The 15590-nt window shown below is 35.5% G+C and overlaps 1 protein-coding gene across 6 annotated transcripts in view; it reads left to right on the forward strand.

The window, feature by feature from the left end:
* Positions 1–15590, forward strand: part of EPHA6 (EPH receptor A6) — a 1019792-nt gene that overhangs the window by 356285 nt on the left and 647917 nt on the right. The window lies entirely within an intron of this gene.

Consider the following 15590-nt stretch of genomic DNA (forward strand, 5'->3'; position numbering starts at 1 on the left):
ATTTGGCCACTCGTTGCCCACTCAAGGAAATAGTTTTTCCTCCTGTTTTATCAGCGTAGCATTATAAAATGTCATGCATGTATATATGATTATAAAATAGAAAATTAAATAATGGGTCCATAAGTAGCAATGTAATAGAAAAGAAACTAATTTTCTTAAAGTCTTCCAGTGACTGGTATCAATTGACATTTATCTTAAAATACAGTAGACCTATCAATTATGACGGCAAGGCCTTGAGTGGAAGTGAACAACCACATTACTGTGACTGAAATAGGTGGATAAAGTAGGGAAATGATTCATGTTGGGCCTAGAATACTGGATTAAGCCATGCATATTTGTGGCAGTCAACTTTTGATAAGCAAAGTTGCTCAGATTTTAAGTGACAAATTCCTTTCAGATGTTTCAAGTATTTTCAAACTGAATGAGAAAATTGATGTAAGGGAGTTTTAACTAGATTTTTCAACTGTTATTTGTCCATATCTGTTTTGTCTTCTGTTTTCCTAGAAAATATAAATTTATCACAATTCTTATTAAATATTTATTAGAAAAATATATAATAGGCAAAACTTTCAGAATGACTCTGAATCTATAAATGCTTACTTTCTAGTGTAAAGAAATAGAGTTAAAATTATCAGGAAATATCCCTATGTCTAATGGTGATTTGCAAATATAAAATCAAAATGTGTTTTATAAAATATGTTTGAATATATAGACCAGGAGATCAATAATTATATTGTTGATGTTTTTATTCTTGGAATGTCTTAATGGTGTTCCCTTTTTGAACTTATATTAAAATTTTAATATTAATAATTGATATTTTAGCAGTACAAAAATGTTTAGATAACATATGAATGCTGAGGAGATCAAGGATATCAAAAGTGTCTTTTCAAATGAGTGTAATTTATTCCCAAGAGGGAATTCTACATTTTTCTCCTTCTAATTGTATCAACATAAACCATGCTGTTAATTGTATAGTAGATTAATGATACCGAGTTATTATGTAAAATTCTATTAGTGGCTCAGTGGATGATTGTAGATAAGTAACTTCATATTTGACCTAAAGAAAATTGCTTTTGCCTTTGTTTGTTTTCATGAAATTAAAGAAATATATATAACACAATGTAGAAAATGAGTACAGCCAGATATCAGTTTAAAAACAAATGAGTGATTTGATATGAGGTTTAGATTTCATGAGTTATATAGTTATCCTAGGATTTCCCAGTGGATAAGGTGATGTATCAGCAAAAGCAAACAGCACCTCTTACAGTACACTATTTCTAAAGCTATATATTTAGACTGTTGCCTTGGTATTTTTTTCAGACAGAATTGTTTTTTTAAACCATAATGAGTAACATAGTTCAGTGCCTCCTAACTCTAGAAAAATGTTAAATCGTACTGGGAGCCTTTAAAAAATACCAATATCTATGTCTCACACCAAAGAGATTCTGAGGTAATTGATTTTGTGACTGTCTTGGACATTAATATATTTGCAAATCTACCCAGGTGATTCATGAGTACCAACAGGGTTTTGAACAATTGAGAAAAATCACATGTCATCTATTCTGAAATATGAGCAAGTATTTCTAATACCTTTATATACTGGATTTGATTTCAAAGCAGTTAACCAATAAATTTATCTTATTATTAAAATGCTACCTTTTAATAATACATTTATGCATATGTTTCCTGATTAAAAACTGAAAAATCAGTAAATGTGTCTCAAGTAGGAAAAAGTTGCTGCATTATAAAAATGTATTAGTATAATGAAAAAGTAAAATTAAATTTTATATATACTGATTTTTTCATATATCTAATTAAGTTAAAAGAAAAAATCCAGAAGTAGACTTCAACCAGAATAAGTGAAGAAAGAAACTTCAAATAATAGTACTGAATAAATAATTATGGCTCATTTATGAGAATTTAGAAATATATATCTTACAGAGTTTTTAATATAACTGAAAACATGAATCAAAATTTTACAAATTTGATTTATTAAATGATTTTAATTAAATGATTTAAAGTAATTCATTTAAAATTTTAATTATTTTATTAAATGACTTATTAAATAGCATTTGATTTATAAAATGTCCATTTTAAATGTTTAACCAGACATTTAAGAAAAAAATTGGAATGACATTACTGACTTTTCTCAGAACTTACTATTTATAGCATTATATTTGAGATAGAAATATGTATGTCAGTCTTTATAGCATTTAATTTATGTTACCAAAATACAAAATACCATAATATAATAGATGCTAGATCTATTTCTACCACTGGCACTTTGCAAATGATTTAATTCCTTTTTAGCAATAAGTCCCTTTATAACTTTATAAAGATTGGGCCAGATTAATTTCTTTGTTTTAAAGGCATTGAAATCGTGCATGATGATTTAAAGAAGATGATATCGAGCACTTATATTCCAGAACTGTTCTGGGCATGAATTATCTCACTTAACCCTCAAAGCAACTTCAATTTTATAGGCTCAGTTACTGACTCCATTTTACAGACGTATACACTGAAATAAAGGGAGACTTAAGTTGTCCAAATACAAAGGTTAGATCCAGATTTGAATCCAAGAGGTCTATATCTTAGCCTATGTTCTCGGCAAATGGAAGCCAACTCTAGAGAACATAGAGTAAGCAACCAGAAGTCAGAAGATTTATAAGAAATGGGAATTTAATACCCAAAAGAAAATAAGGCTTGCCTACATGATGCAGCACTGATACTCATTTAAGCCTCAGGACAATCCTTGTTTATACTTACCATTCACAGATTATTGCTATAGTCTCAGCTTGCTGAGTTGTATGTTTTATTCAGTTCAGTTCAGTTCAGTCACTCAGTTGTGTCCGACTCTTTGCAAAACCATGAATTGCAGCACGCCTGGCCTCCCTGTCCATCACCAACTCCCGAAGTTCACCCAAACTCATGTCCATTGAGTCAGTGATGCCGTGCAGCCATCTCATCCTCTGTCGTCCCCTTCTCCTCATGCCCCCAATCCCTCCCAGCATCAGAGTCTTTTCCAATGAGTCAAAACTTTGCATGAGGTGGCCAAAGTATTGGAGTTTCAGCTTAAGCATCAGTCCTTCCAATCAACACCCAGGACTGATCTCCTTTAGAATGGACTGGTTGAAATCCTTGCAGTCCATGGGACTCTCAAGAGTCTTCTCCAACACCACAGTTCAAAAGCATCAATTCTTTGGCAATCAGCCTTCTACACAGTCCAACTGTCACATCCATGCATGACCACTGGAAAAACCATAGCCTTGACTAGACAGACTTTGTTGGCAAAGTAATGTCTCTGCTTTTGAATATGCTCTCTAGGTTGGTCATAACTTTCCTTCCAAGTAGTAAGTATCTTTTAATTTCATGGCTGCAATCACCATCTGCAGTGATTTTGGAGCCCCCCAAAATAAAGTCTGACACTGTTTCCACTGTTTCCCCAACTATTTCCCATGAAGTGATGGGACCAGATGCCATGATCTTAGTTTTCCGAATGTTGAGCTTTAAGCCAAATTTTTCACTCTCCTCTTTCACTTTCATCAAGAGTCTTTTTAGTTCCTCTTCACTTTCTGCCATCAGGGTGGTGTCATCTGCATATCTGAGTTTATTGATATTTCTCCCAGAAATCTTAATTCCAACTTGTGCTTCTTCCAGCCCAGCATTTCTCATGATGTAGTCTGCATAAAAGTTAAATAAGCAGGGTGACAATATACAGCCTTGATGTACTCCTTTTCCTGTTTGGAACCAGTCTGTTGTTCCATGTCCAGTTCTAAGTGTTGCTTCCTGACCTGCATACAGGTATCTCAAGAGGCAGGTCAGGTGGTCTGGTATTCCCATCTCTTGGAGAATTTTCCACAGTTTATTGTGATCCACACAATCAAAGGCTTTGGCATAGTCAATAAAGCAGAAATAGATGTTTCTCTGGAACTCTCTTGCTTTTTTGATGATCCAGCGGATGTTGACAATTTGATCTCTCGTTCGTCTGCCTTTTCTAAAACCAGCTTGAACATCAGGAAGTTCACAGTTCACGTGTTGCTGAAGCTTGGCTTGGAGAATTTTGAGCATTACTTTACTAGCATGGAGATGAGTGCAATTGTGTGGTATTTTGAGCATTCTTTGGCATTGCCTTTCTTTGGGATTGAAATGAAAACGGACCTTTTCCAGTCCCGTGGCCACTGATGAATTTTCCAAATTTGCTGTCATATTGAGTGCAGCACTTTCACAGCATCATCTTCCAGGATTTGAAGTAGTTCACCTGGAATTCCATCACCTCCACTAGCTTTTTTCGTAGTGATGCTTTTTAAGGCCCACTTGACTTCACATTCCAGGATATCTGGCTCTAGGTGAGTGATCACACCATCGTGATTATCTGGGTCATGAATATTTTTTTTGTACAGTTCTTCTGTGTATTCTTGCCACCTCTTCTTAATATTTTCTGCTTCTGTTAGGTCCATACCATTTCTGTCCTTTATCAAGCCCATCTTTGCATGAAATGTTCCCTTGGTATCTCTGATTTACTTGAAGAGATCCCTAGTCTTTCCCATTCTGTTGTTTTCCTCTATTTCTTTGCATTGATAGCTGAGGAAGGCTTTCTTATCTCTCCTTGCTATTCTTTGGAACTCTGCATTCAGATGCTTATATATTTCCTTTTCTCCTTTGCTTTTTGCTTCTCTTCTTTTCACAGCTATTTGTAAGGCCTCCTCAGATAGCCATTTTGCTTTTATGCATTTCTTTTCCATGGGGATGGTCTTGATCCCTGTCTCGTGTACAATGTCATGAACCTCAGTCCATAGTTCATCAGGCACTCTATCTAGCAGATCTAGTCCCTTAAATCTATTTCTCACTTCCACTGTATAATCATAAGGGGTTTGATTTAGGTCATACCTGAATGGTCTAGTGGTTTTCCCTACTTTCTTCAATTTCATATGAATTTGGCAATAAGGAGTTCATGATCTGAGCCACAGTCAGCTCCTGGTCTTGTTTTTGCTGACTGTATATAGCTTCTCCATCTTTGGCTGCAAAGAATATAATCAATCTGATTTCAGTGTTGACCATCTGGTGATGTCCATATGTAGAGTCTTCTCTTGTGTTGTTGGAAGAGGGTGTTTGCTATGACCAGTGTGTTCTTTTGGCAAAACTCTATTAGCCTTTGTCCTGCTTCATTCCATATTCAAGGCCAAATTTGCCTGTTACCCCAGGTGTTTCTTGATTTCCTACTTTTGCATTCCAGTCCCCTATAATGAAAAGGACATCTTTTTTGGGTGTTAGTTCTAAAAGGTCTTGTAGGTCTTCCTAGAACCATTCAACTTCAGCTTCTTCAGTGTTACTGGTTGGGGCATAGACTTTGATTACTCTGATATTGAATGGTTTGTCTTGGAAACGAACATAGATCATTCTGTCGTTTTTGAGATGGCATCCAAGTATTGCATTTTGGACTCTTTTGTTGACCATGATTGCTACTCCATTTCTTCTAAGGGATTCCTGCCCACAGTAGTAGATATAATGGTTATTTGAGTTAAATTCACCCATTCCAGTCCATTTTAGTTCGCTGATTCCTAGAATGTTGATATTCACTCTTGCTATCTCCTGTTTGACTACTTCCAATTTGTCTTGATTCATGGACATAACATTCCAGGTTCCTATCCAATATTGCTCTTTCAGCATCAGACCTTGCTTCTATCTCCAGTCACACCCACAACTGGGTATTGTTTTTGCTTTGGCTCCATCCCTTCATTTTTTCTGGAGTTATTTCTCCATTGATCTCCAGTAGCAATTTGGGCATCTACCGACCCAGGGAGTTCCTCTTTCAGTAAGGGCTTAGAGGAGCTACTCCACATTCAAGGTCAGGAGGGGTGGCTGTGAGGAGATACCCCTCATCCAAGGTAAGGAGCAGCAGCTGCACTTTGCTGGAGCAGCCATGAAGAGATACCCCACGTCCAAGTTAAGAGAAACCCAAGTAAGACAGTAGGTGTTGCAAGAGGTATCAGAGGGCAGACACACAAACCATAATCACAGAAAACTAGTCAATCTAATCACACGGACCACAGCCTTGTCTAACTCAGTGAAACTAAGTCATGACTTGTAAGGCCACCCAAGACAGGAGGGTCAAGGTGGAGAGGTCTGACAGAATGTGGTCCACTGGAGAAGGGAATTGCAAACCACTTCAGCATTCTTGCTTTGAGAACCCCATGAACTGTATGAACAGTGTTTCTTTTAATTTGCAGCAAATCCAGCAATATGAGTCAACTATTTTTTTTTTTTGCATTTAATCTATGATCTAGTTGAATTTTATTCAAAAGTTCCCTCAAAATGTCCACTTATCGATACAGTCAAAAGTGTGAGTTATTTTATATCTTACTACTGTCAAGATAGCATGTAAAAATCAAGATATGGCATTAACTGGGGGCTTGCTACCAATGTAGACTCTCAGGCTTCAGTTGAGATACAGAATCTACATTTTTAACAAGAATCTTCAGTGATTTGAATGCACTTTAAAGTTTGTAGACATGGTTCTAACAGACCTTAAAATACTAATATTAAAGATTTTAAGAATTAATGAATAAAATTAGAGTGGACTTTTCTAACTTATTTTTAGTAATTAGCATCTACTTTTAATAGTCTAACTTATTGTGTCAACAAAAAGTTTTGAAGTAGAAATGATTTTTTAAATTTTCTGATGGACAAGGTTCAAAGAGAAACAACAGGGTTTGGGTGCTGGGGTATAATCAATAATATTTAGGGCTCTAGAATTAGAAAGTTCAACTGGATCTAAAATTTGCAAGCTTGCATAAATTGAGTGATTTTTCTAAATTTCATGCAGCTCATTACTGAAAAAGCCAAGTTTTGAATACAGGTATGTTCTTAAAGTCAGCATTGGGCTACCATCTGATACCCTTCTGGGTTCTGGGCACAGGCCATATAACTCAAATATCTAGTTTTTCAAGTTTTTAAAAGTCATCTGGATATTACCTTTCACTCTCTCCTGAATTTAGCAAAATAGCAGAAGTACTTATTTTATACACAACTTCTTAAAAAAATTCAAAAAATGAGGTCAAAATTATTTTTTCCTATTTCTTTTTTTTGTATACAGAACTAAGACCAATTACTCATACAGCCACCTCAAAAGCAAGCTAAATATTAGATAACAGTAATTCTTTGAACAGTACGAATTCACCAAAAAGTTGTATGATACAGAAGTATTATAATATTGTTGTTCTCCATGGTTAAGTCAGTAATTTTCTTTACTTTGTTTAAAACTAGAATATCTTTTTCTAGAAACCCCACTAACAATATGTTAGAGAACTTCCCATTGTTTTCAGCTGGGTATGTATAAGTAGTTTTATTTTACTTTAATTTAAATGTCTCTGATAACAATGAGTTTAAGTTATTATTATCTCTTTTTTGAAATTGTTTTTCTCTATATTTTTCATTAATGTACTTTACACATTTAAAATTATATACAAAATCCTAGAATGATATAGATAGACAAAGTTTATAACAGAAAGAGACAAGTCACAATGTGCAGTCATCTCCTTTCTTGTATCACAACCCAGAGACAACAGTTTTCTTTTTTTAGCTATATTACAACTTTTTATCTGCACATATCTAAATAAAATACATATACTACAGTCTCAATTTTAAATTTTATGTATTATGCTAGATTAGCATTTTAGCTAAGTTCCTTTCGCCTTTTCAGATGTTGCTAAATCCATATTCAATATTTTATTGTTATGACTCTATAAATATTTTTCAAGACTGGGCCATATAACGTACAAAGATATAAAATTTTCTTTTCTTCTACACCATTTTAATCCTGGAATTAATAATCTCCTCAAATTCTTAATTGTGTACAATTTTCTTTAAATGTAGAAGTAAGTTTACCTGTATATCTATACTCTATATTTTAAAAGAAATTTGTCATACAGTTAAATGGCTAATATGTTGTATCTCTTCCTTTTTCCCCTCTACACTTTTCTTCAGCAGGCTCCATTTTGGTTTTGCCTTTGTTTTAATGTCTGCTTCAGAGTTATTGTCCTGAGACTTCCTCTTGCTCTTCCTTGCATTGTTTATCTGCTGAATGCCCTGTTTTAAGACCTTATGTTTTAATTTTCCCAAGGTTATTCTCTTCTGTTTTTATGGACTTCATGTTCTCAAAGCTTCTTGAATTCTTGAGAAGGGTAAAAAACATAAATGTTTAGAGTCTTTGTATATAGTGTCTGGTATACATAAAATTCTGAATTAACTAGGAATAAAAAGTATTCTTTTAACTTCATGTTTAATCTTTTTCCTTAAATTTTATTTTACTTTGAAATATGTTATTGTACATGATAAATAATATCAAACAGCACAGATTACAATGAAATGTAACTCTCTTTCCTACTCTAAATTTTTAATACACGAGAAAGTGTGGAAGACAAAAGTGTTAGTTGCTCACTGTATCCTACCTTTTGTGACCCCAGGGACTGTAACTTGCCAGGCTCCTCTGTGAATGGGATTTCCCAGGCAAGAATACTGGAGGGGGTTGCCATTCCCTTCCCCATGGGATCTTCCCAAGCCAGGCATTGAACCCAGGTCTCCTGCCTTTGAGGCATATTCTTTACTGTCTGAACCACAAGGGAAGCCTGGTACATGAGGAAGCTTACTCTAATTTTTCCATCTGTTTTCCTTCACTTAGTTTATCTTGGAGATCTTTATCAGTATACAAGATATAAATTTCATACTACTATATCTTTATATTAGACCATTGTCTGAAAACTCTCAGATAAAATTATTATCATGGTTCAGTACTTTTAAGAATTTCCACATTTACAAATTTGATTTTCTACTTGATTGAAATAGGTTTAACATTGTTGCCTCTTTAAACAGGAATATTTTTATTATTCAAATATTATTTAGACTTGTTGGTTGACTTTTTTCCTTGCATATGGCTTTTTCTTACATATTTTTATTTCTTTCAATTTTCTCATTTGTAATATTAAGATAGCTTAAGGAAATGACAACCATATAGAAAACATTTTAATGCACTGTACTAACATCCTATTTTGTTGTTATAATACCACTTGCTATTTTCTAAGAAGGAAGTTTTTAAAAACATCATTTGTAATTGGAAGAATTTGACAATTCTTAGAATCATTCTTGGAACTCTAGTATATAGGTGTTTTATTTTCTGTCAAACCACATTTATTGAAGGGTTCATTTTTAAAAAGTGCAGATTGTTCTTGGTTAGTTGAAATAAATCCTGCAAAGTGATTTTGTATGTTTACAAAGCAGTGTTTTGGGTGTAACCTAATGGCACCCCACTCCAGTACTCTTGCCTGGAAAATCCCATGGACCGAGGAGCCTGGTGCGCTGCAGTCCATGGGGTCGCTAGAGTCGGACAGGACTGAGCGATTTCACTTTCACTTTTTACTTTCATGCACTGGAGAAGGAAATGGCAACCCACTCCAGTGTTCTTGCCTGGGGAATCCCAGGGATGGAGGAGCCTGGGGGGCTGCCATCTATGGGATCGCACAGAGTCGGACACGACTGAAGCGACTTAGCAGCAGCAGCAGCATAGTTTAAAAGAGAATAGCAAAAGGCATTATATGAAGAGTTGAGCACTTTCCAACAATTCCAGGAATGTTCTGGTTGTAAAATTCTTGTTACACTTTTACTAACTGGAAACGTTTCTAGTAGGCTTTGTTGAATTTTTAAGCATTGTGATCTACCTTTATTGGAAACATACATAATAGAACTTAGTGTTAAAATGGTAAAGTCTCAAAGAATTATGTAGTATTAGTTTTTTCCATAAATGTATGCTTCATAAAGGTTTTTAAGTTGATTCACTTTCATAATTAGCAAATTTATACAAAAAACTTTTAAAATTTAATGTTTAATAGATCCTTTAATTACTCCTCTTATTTATTCTAAAATTATGTACCTATGTGAACTGACCTATTTGTAGCTTTGGCACTGTTGACCTGTCTCTGCTTTTTGCATCTCTGTCCTTGAATATTAAACCTGCAATCTGGTTTCTGTGATAAAGTTTTCTTGGTTTTACTGTACTTTTGCTTGCTGTTCTTTCTCCATATCTTTTGCTGGCTAGTCTCCACTCATGCAGTAAATGAGGGTGGTTTCAGAGAATTCCAAAGACAGCCTTCTTTTCTCATTATATGTGCTGCTGGGAGATATCATCTACTTTTATTATTTCCAATGCTATCTATATGGTAATGTCTACTAAACTATATCCTCAGCTCATCTCTCTCCTTAGCTCCATTTCCAGTAAGTACCAAACTATTGGGTGTCTCTGCAATATGTCCTCAAACTCAGGCATTTTAAACCCAGTCTGTTCAAAAGAGAAATATTTTCACATCTTCTTACCCCTTTACTTTTTGTCTCTTATATTACCTATTGTAGGCAACTCACACTAGTAAATACCTTATCAACTAAGTAGAAATACAGTGATACCGTCTCTCCTTTGATTGTCTTATTTTCCGTATTCTATTCTACCCGCATCCTGCAGATTCTGCCTCTATCTCTCTTTCAAAACTCTTCTCCGTTTGTAGTTCACAACATTGTTATTTTGTCTTGATGATACTCTCTTCTGCGTAATTATTTCCTGCTTCTATTTCTTTCTCCCTCCAGTTCACTCTTCCAGAATATTCTTTCTAAAATGTAAAGCAGTTTTAAAGGGGAATGAAAAACATTTGCAGTATGTGGAGTTATGTGTGTTGCTCTTTTCATAAAAGTAACTCAGTATATTTAAAAATGCAAATCTCATTTGTCATGCTCTTACTTAAAATAAATAGGGAAAATAATCCTCTCTTAACTTCTCATCCTCATTTCAATAAAATCCAAAAGATATTTTCAAAGCATGCTGGCATCATAGGCTCCAGACACACTAAAGCATTTGCTTCCTTTCCCTGAATCTCCTTTTGTCCACTCCTTTCCCTGGTAAAACTAAACTCATTCTATATAAAACTTACCCTGAATATTATCTCTTCTGCCTGAGCAGATATATTGTACATCTTTTACTAATAAAGTGAAGTGAAAATAATATTTATGTAGCTAATGAGATTTATTTGGACACATTCAGTTATTTTACAGTCATGTATATCTACCTTTGTGGGCATTATGGGGTTTGACATTAACTCTCACCCAGTCTACCACTAGGCTTCCCAAGTGGCTCAGATGGTAAAGAATCTGCCTGCAATGCAGGAGACCTGGGTTTGATTCCTAGGTCGAAAAGATCCTCTAGAGAAGAGAATGGCAACACCCTCCAGTACTCTTGCCTAGAAAATTCCAGGGACAGGGGAGCCTGGCAGGGTTTAGTCCATGGGATCACAAAGGGTCAGACATGGCTGAAGTGACTGAGCATAGCATGGCAGTCTACCATGCTTTCTCTGATAACTTTATATATACTTGAACTTTTCCTTTTCTTGACTATGTTCTCTGTGGCAACAGAAACTGCATCATTCATTTCTGTGTTCCCTCCTCAGGCACAATACCAGGCAGAAAGTAAGTATTCAGTAAATGTTTATCAATTTAATGAATACATCTGATACTTAGTATTTTTCTTGCTATAAAGCTCTTTGACTAATAGAGAAAAATTTACCAAATCTTTTTGGACAGTATCCTTCTTTTTAATAATGAAATAAAATTATTCATATATTTAGTAGTTATACATAGGCAAAACTATGCAAACACACGTCAAGTTGATAGATCAAAAGCAATTATGTAAGTCTGGATGGGGGACATTTTACTGAAGATGTGACCACTATTCCCTAAGACTGTCAAGGACATGAAAAACAAAGAGAGAAACTTGTCACAGACCAGGGTGACATAACAGTCAAAGGCAATATGGCACTCAAGATTGGAAAAGAAACTGGAAAACTGGTAGAATACAAATAAAGTCTAGAATTTAGTTAATAGTAATGTACTAATGTTAGGTTAATTACTTTTAACAGTTGTACTTTGGTAATATAAAATGTTAACAGTGTAGCAACTGGGAGAAGGGAACATGAGAACTAAGAATCTTTAATATCTTTGCAGCTTTTCTGCAAATATAAAATTGTCTCAGAATAAAAATTTCATTTTCAAAAATGCAATTATTATTTATGAAATGACTTAATTATAATACAATGTACAAATTTTCCAAATACTGTGCACACTCAGAGAGCTCTTGTAATAAAAGCATACTTTGAATTTAAAACCAATATTTTTCAAAAACTCAGTGGAAAGTTATAGTTGTTAAAAATATAAATTATAATTTATTATAGAATACTTGCTATTAGATTGATTTTAAATTGAGGTGCTCTAAAGAAAGGGAGTGCCAAAGATTGCTTAGACTTCCACACAGTTGCACTCATCTCACATGCTATTAAATTATTGCTCAAAATTCTCCAAGCCAGGCTTCAGCAATACGTGAACCATGAACTTCCAGATGTTCCAGCTGGTTATAGAAAAGGCAGAGGAACCAGAGATCAAATTGCCAACATCCGCTGGATCATGGTAAAAGCAAGAGAGTTCCATAAAAACATCTATTTCTGCTTTATTGGCTATGCCAAGGCCTTTGACTGTATGGATCACAATAAACTGTAGAAAATTCTGAAAGAGATCGGAATACCAGACCACCTGGACTGCCTCTTGAGAAACCAGTATGCAGGTCAGGAAGCAACAGTTAGAAATGGACATGGAAGAACAGACTGGTTCCAAATAGGAAAAGGAGTACGTCAAGGCTGTATATTGGCACCCTGCTGATTTAACTTTTATGCAGAGTACATCATGAGAAATGCTGGGCTGGAAGAAGCATAAACTGGAATCAAGATTGCCAGGAGAAATATCAATCACCTCAGATATGCAGATGACACCACCCTTATGGCAGAAAGTGAAGAGGAACTAAAAAGCCTCTTGGTGAAAGTGAAAGAGGAGAGTGAAAAAGTTGGCTTAAAGCTCAACATTCAGAAAACGAAGATCATGGTATCTGGTCCCATCACTTCATGGCAAATAGATGGGGAAACAGTGGAAACAGTGGCTGACTTTATTTTGTTGGGCTCAGAATCACTGCAGATGGTGATTGCAGCCATGAAATTTAAAAATGCTTACTCCTTGGAAGAAAAGTTATGACCAACCTAGAGAGCATATTCAAAAGCAGAGACATTACTTTGCCAACAAAGGTCCGTCTAGTCAAGGCTATGGTTTTTCCAGTGGTCATGTATGGATGTGAGAGTTGGACTGTGAAGAAAGCTGAGCGCCGAAGAATTGATGCTTTTGAACTGTGGTGTTGGAGAAGACTCTGGAGAGTCCCTTGGACTGCAAGGAGATCCAACCAGTCCATCCTAAAAGAGATCAGTCCTGGGTGTTCATTGGAAGGACTAATGCTGGAAAGACCCTGATGCTGTAAGGGATTGGGGGCAGGAAGAGAAGGGGATGACAGAGGATGAGATGGCTGGATGGCATCACCGACTCGATGCACATGAGTTTGGGTGAACTCCGGGAGCTGGTAATGGACAGGAAGGCCTGGCATGCTGCAATTTTTGGGGTCACAAAGAGTTGGACACGACTGAGCGACTTAACTGAACTGAAATGAAATGCTTTTGTGATTATACACTATACTGTGAATGATCTGCTTTATATAAAAATTTGAACACATTATTTTTTGCATGTTTTTATCAGAATTTTTGTGTAAAATCTGACCTTGAAATCAATGGAAATGTATACTGACTTTTGTCTACCTTAATATTATGAATCATTTTCAATTTTTATATTTTTATAACCCCACAGCAAAATATGTTTAAGCAATTGGTCTTTTCATCTATAACAAAAATGAAACATTCCGTTTTCTGATATCAGGGGACATATTGGAGGGGTGGGCAAGCATACATTTGTTTTTCCCTTTTATTAATGTTTTGCTGGAGGGCAAATGTCAGTGTAGCCACTTTCATTTTTTACCCCTTTTGCTGAACTCCTGTAGGGAAATTCTACACATGGGTTTCTTTGATGGTTCTTTTCATTTTTATCTCCTGCTGTGACTTTGACAGTCGGACTGTCAGTGGGAGACAGAAATAAAAGAAGAAGCCTTGAAGAAATGTTATAGTCTCATGCTGTGAATTTAGAAGATGACAGGGATTTTTGACTTGCTTCCTCTGGCCCATGACTAAAGAAGAACTGTCACTGGGTTACAGGGCTAAGGGGAGTAATGAGAACATATTTTCTCATGCAGGCTATGGAGAAGACACTGATGCACCTTGCCCTCCCAAGTTAATCGGAAACACTAGGGCTAAAAATTTTTTGTGGCAGGTTTCACAACCACTTACTGAAAAGGAGGCTTGACCATGCTCTCTGTACAGATTAGACATATTATGCATATAATGTGCATTTATTAATGATGATCCTGTGTAAATTTGCCTTTAAAACCATTGTGCCAGCAACAGTCTACAATCAATCAATTTGCCTGTCAGGGGCAGACTTTATTTTTGGGGGCTCCAAAATCACTGCAGATGGTGATTGCAGCCATGAAATTAAAAGACACTTACTCCTTGGAAGGAAAGTTATGACCAACCTAGACAGCATATTCAAAAGCAGAGACATTACTTTGTCAACAAATATCCATCTAGTCAAGGCTATGGTTTTTCCAGTGGTCATGTATGGATGTGTGAGTTGGACTGTGAAGAAAGCTGAGCACCAAAGAATTGATGCTTTTGAACTGTGTTATTGAAGACTCTTGTGAGTCCCTGGGACTCCAAGGAGATCCAACCAGTCCATTCTAAAGGAGATCAGTCCTGGGTGTTTTTTGGAAGGACTGATGCTAAAGCTGAAACTCCACTACTTTGGCCACCTCATACGAAGAGTTGACTCATTGGAGAAGACTCTGATGCTGGGAGGGATTGGGGGCAGGAGGATAAGGGGACAACAGAGGATGAGATGGCTGGATGGCAACACCGACTTGATGGACTTGAGTTTGGGTGAACTCTGGGTGTTGGTGATGGACAGGGAGGCCTGGCATGCTGCAATTCATGGGGTCACAAAGAGTTGGACACGACTGAGCTACTGAACTGAACTGAACTGAACTGATATATATGAAATCAGTGTGGTGAGTTTGACCTTCTCCTTTTCCTATAAAAAAGTGTCTCCAACTCTGATAGGCAGGTGGGATTACATTTCCACTAATGAGGATATTTAGGGCTATGCTAATAACATTACTAATTGGGAAGTTCAAGAATTGTCTATGAAAAGACTTCAACATATGAAGTTCCATAATTTTGTAATAAATGTATAGAAATGTGTAAGAGAAAAAATTCACTTAAAATATAAATGAGGAAGAATTAGCCTTGTGATTATAAAATGGTCAAATTTGTTATCATTTAAAACATATACTTATTTTTAGAAAAGATATACCTCATAAGTTGAGCATTTAGTCCATAAGAATGATATGTATTTAAGATTAATATTTTTTTAACTGACATATAGTCAGTTTTTGGTTTTTTAAGAAAACTTAAAAATGCATTTGGAAAACAGATTTTAAAAGTTTATGAAATTGTATATACATATTTATATAAATATATTTAAATGTATATTATTAAAAAGAAAATAGAATGCTGTCCTTTACA

This window comes from Bos indicus x Bos taurus, chromosome 1 (assembly GCF_003369695.1).
Source record: "Bos indicus x Bos taurus breed Angus x Brahman F1 hybrid chromosome 1, Bos_hybrid_MaternalHap_v2.0, whole genome shotgun sequence".
NCBI lineage: Eukaryota > Metazoa > Chordata > Mammalia > Artiodactyla > Bovidae > Bos > Bos indicus x Bos taurus.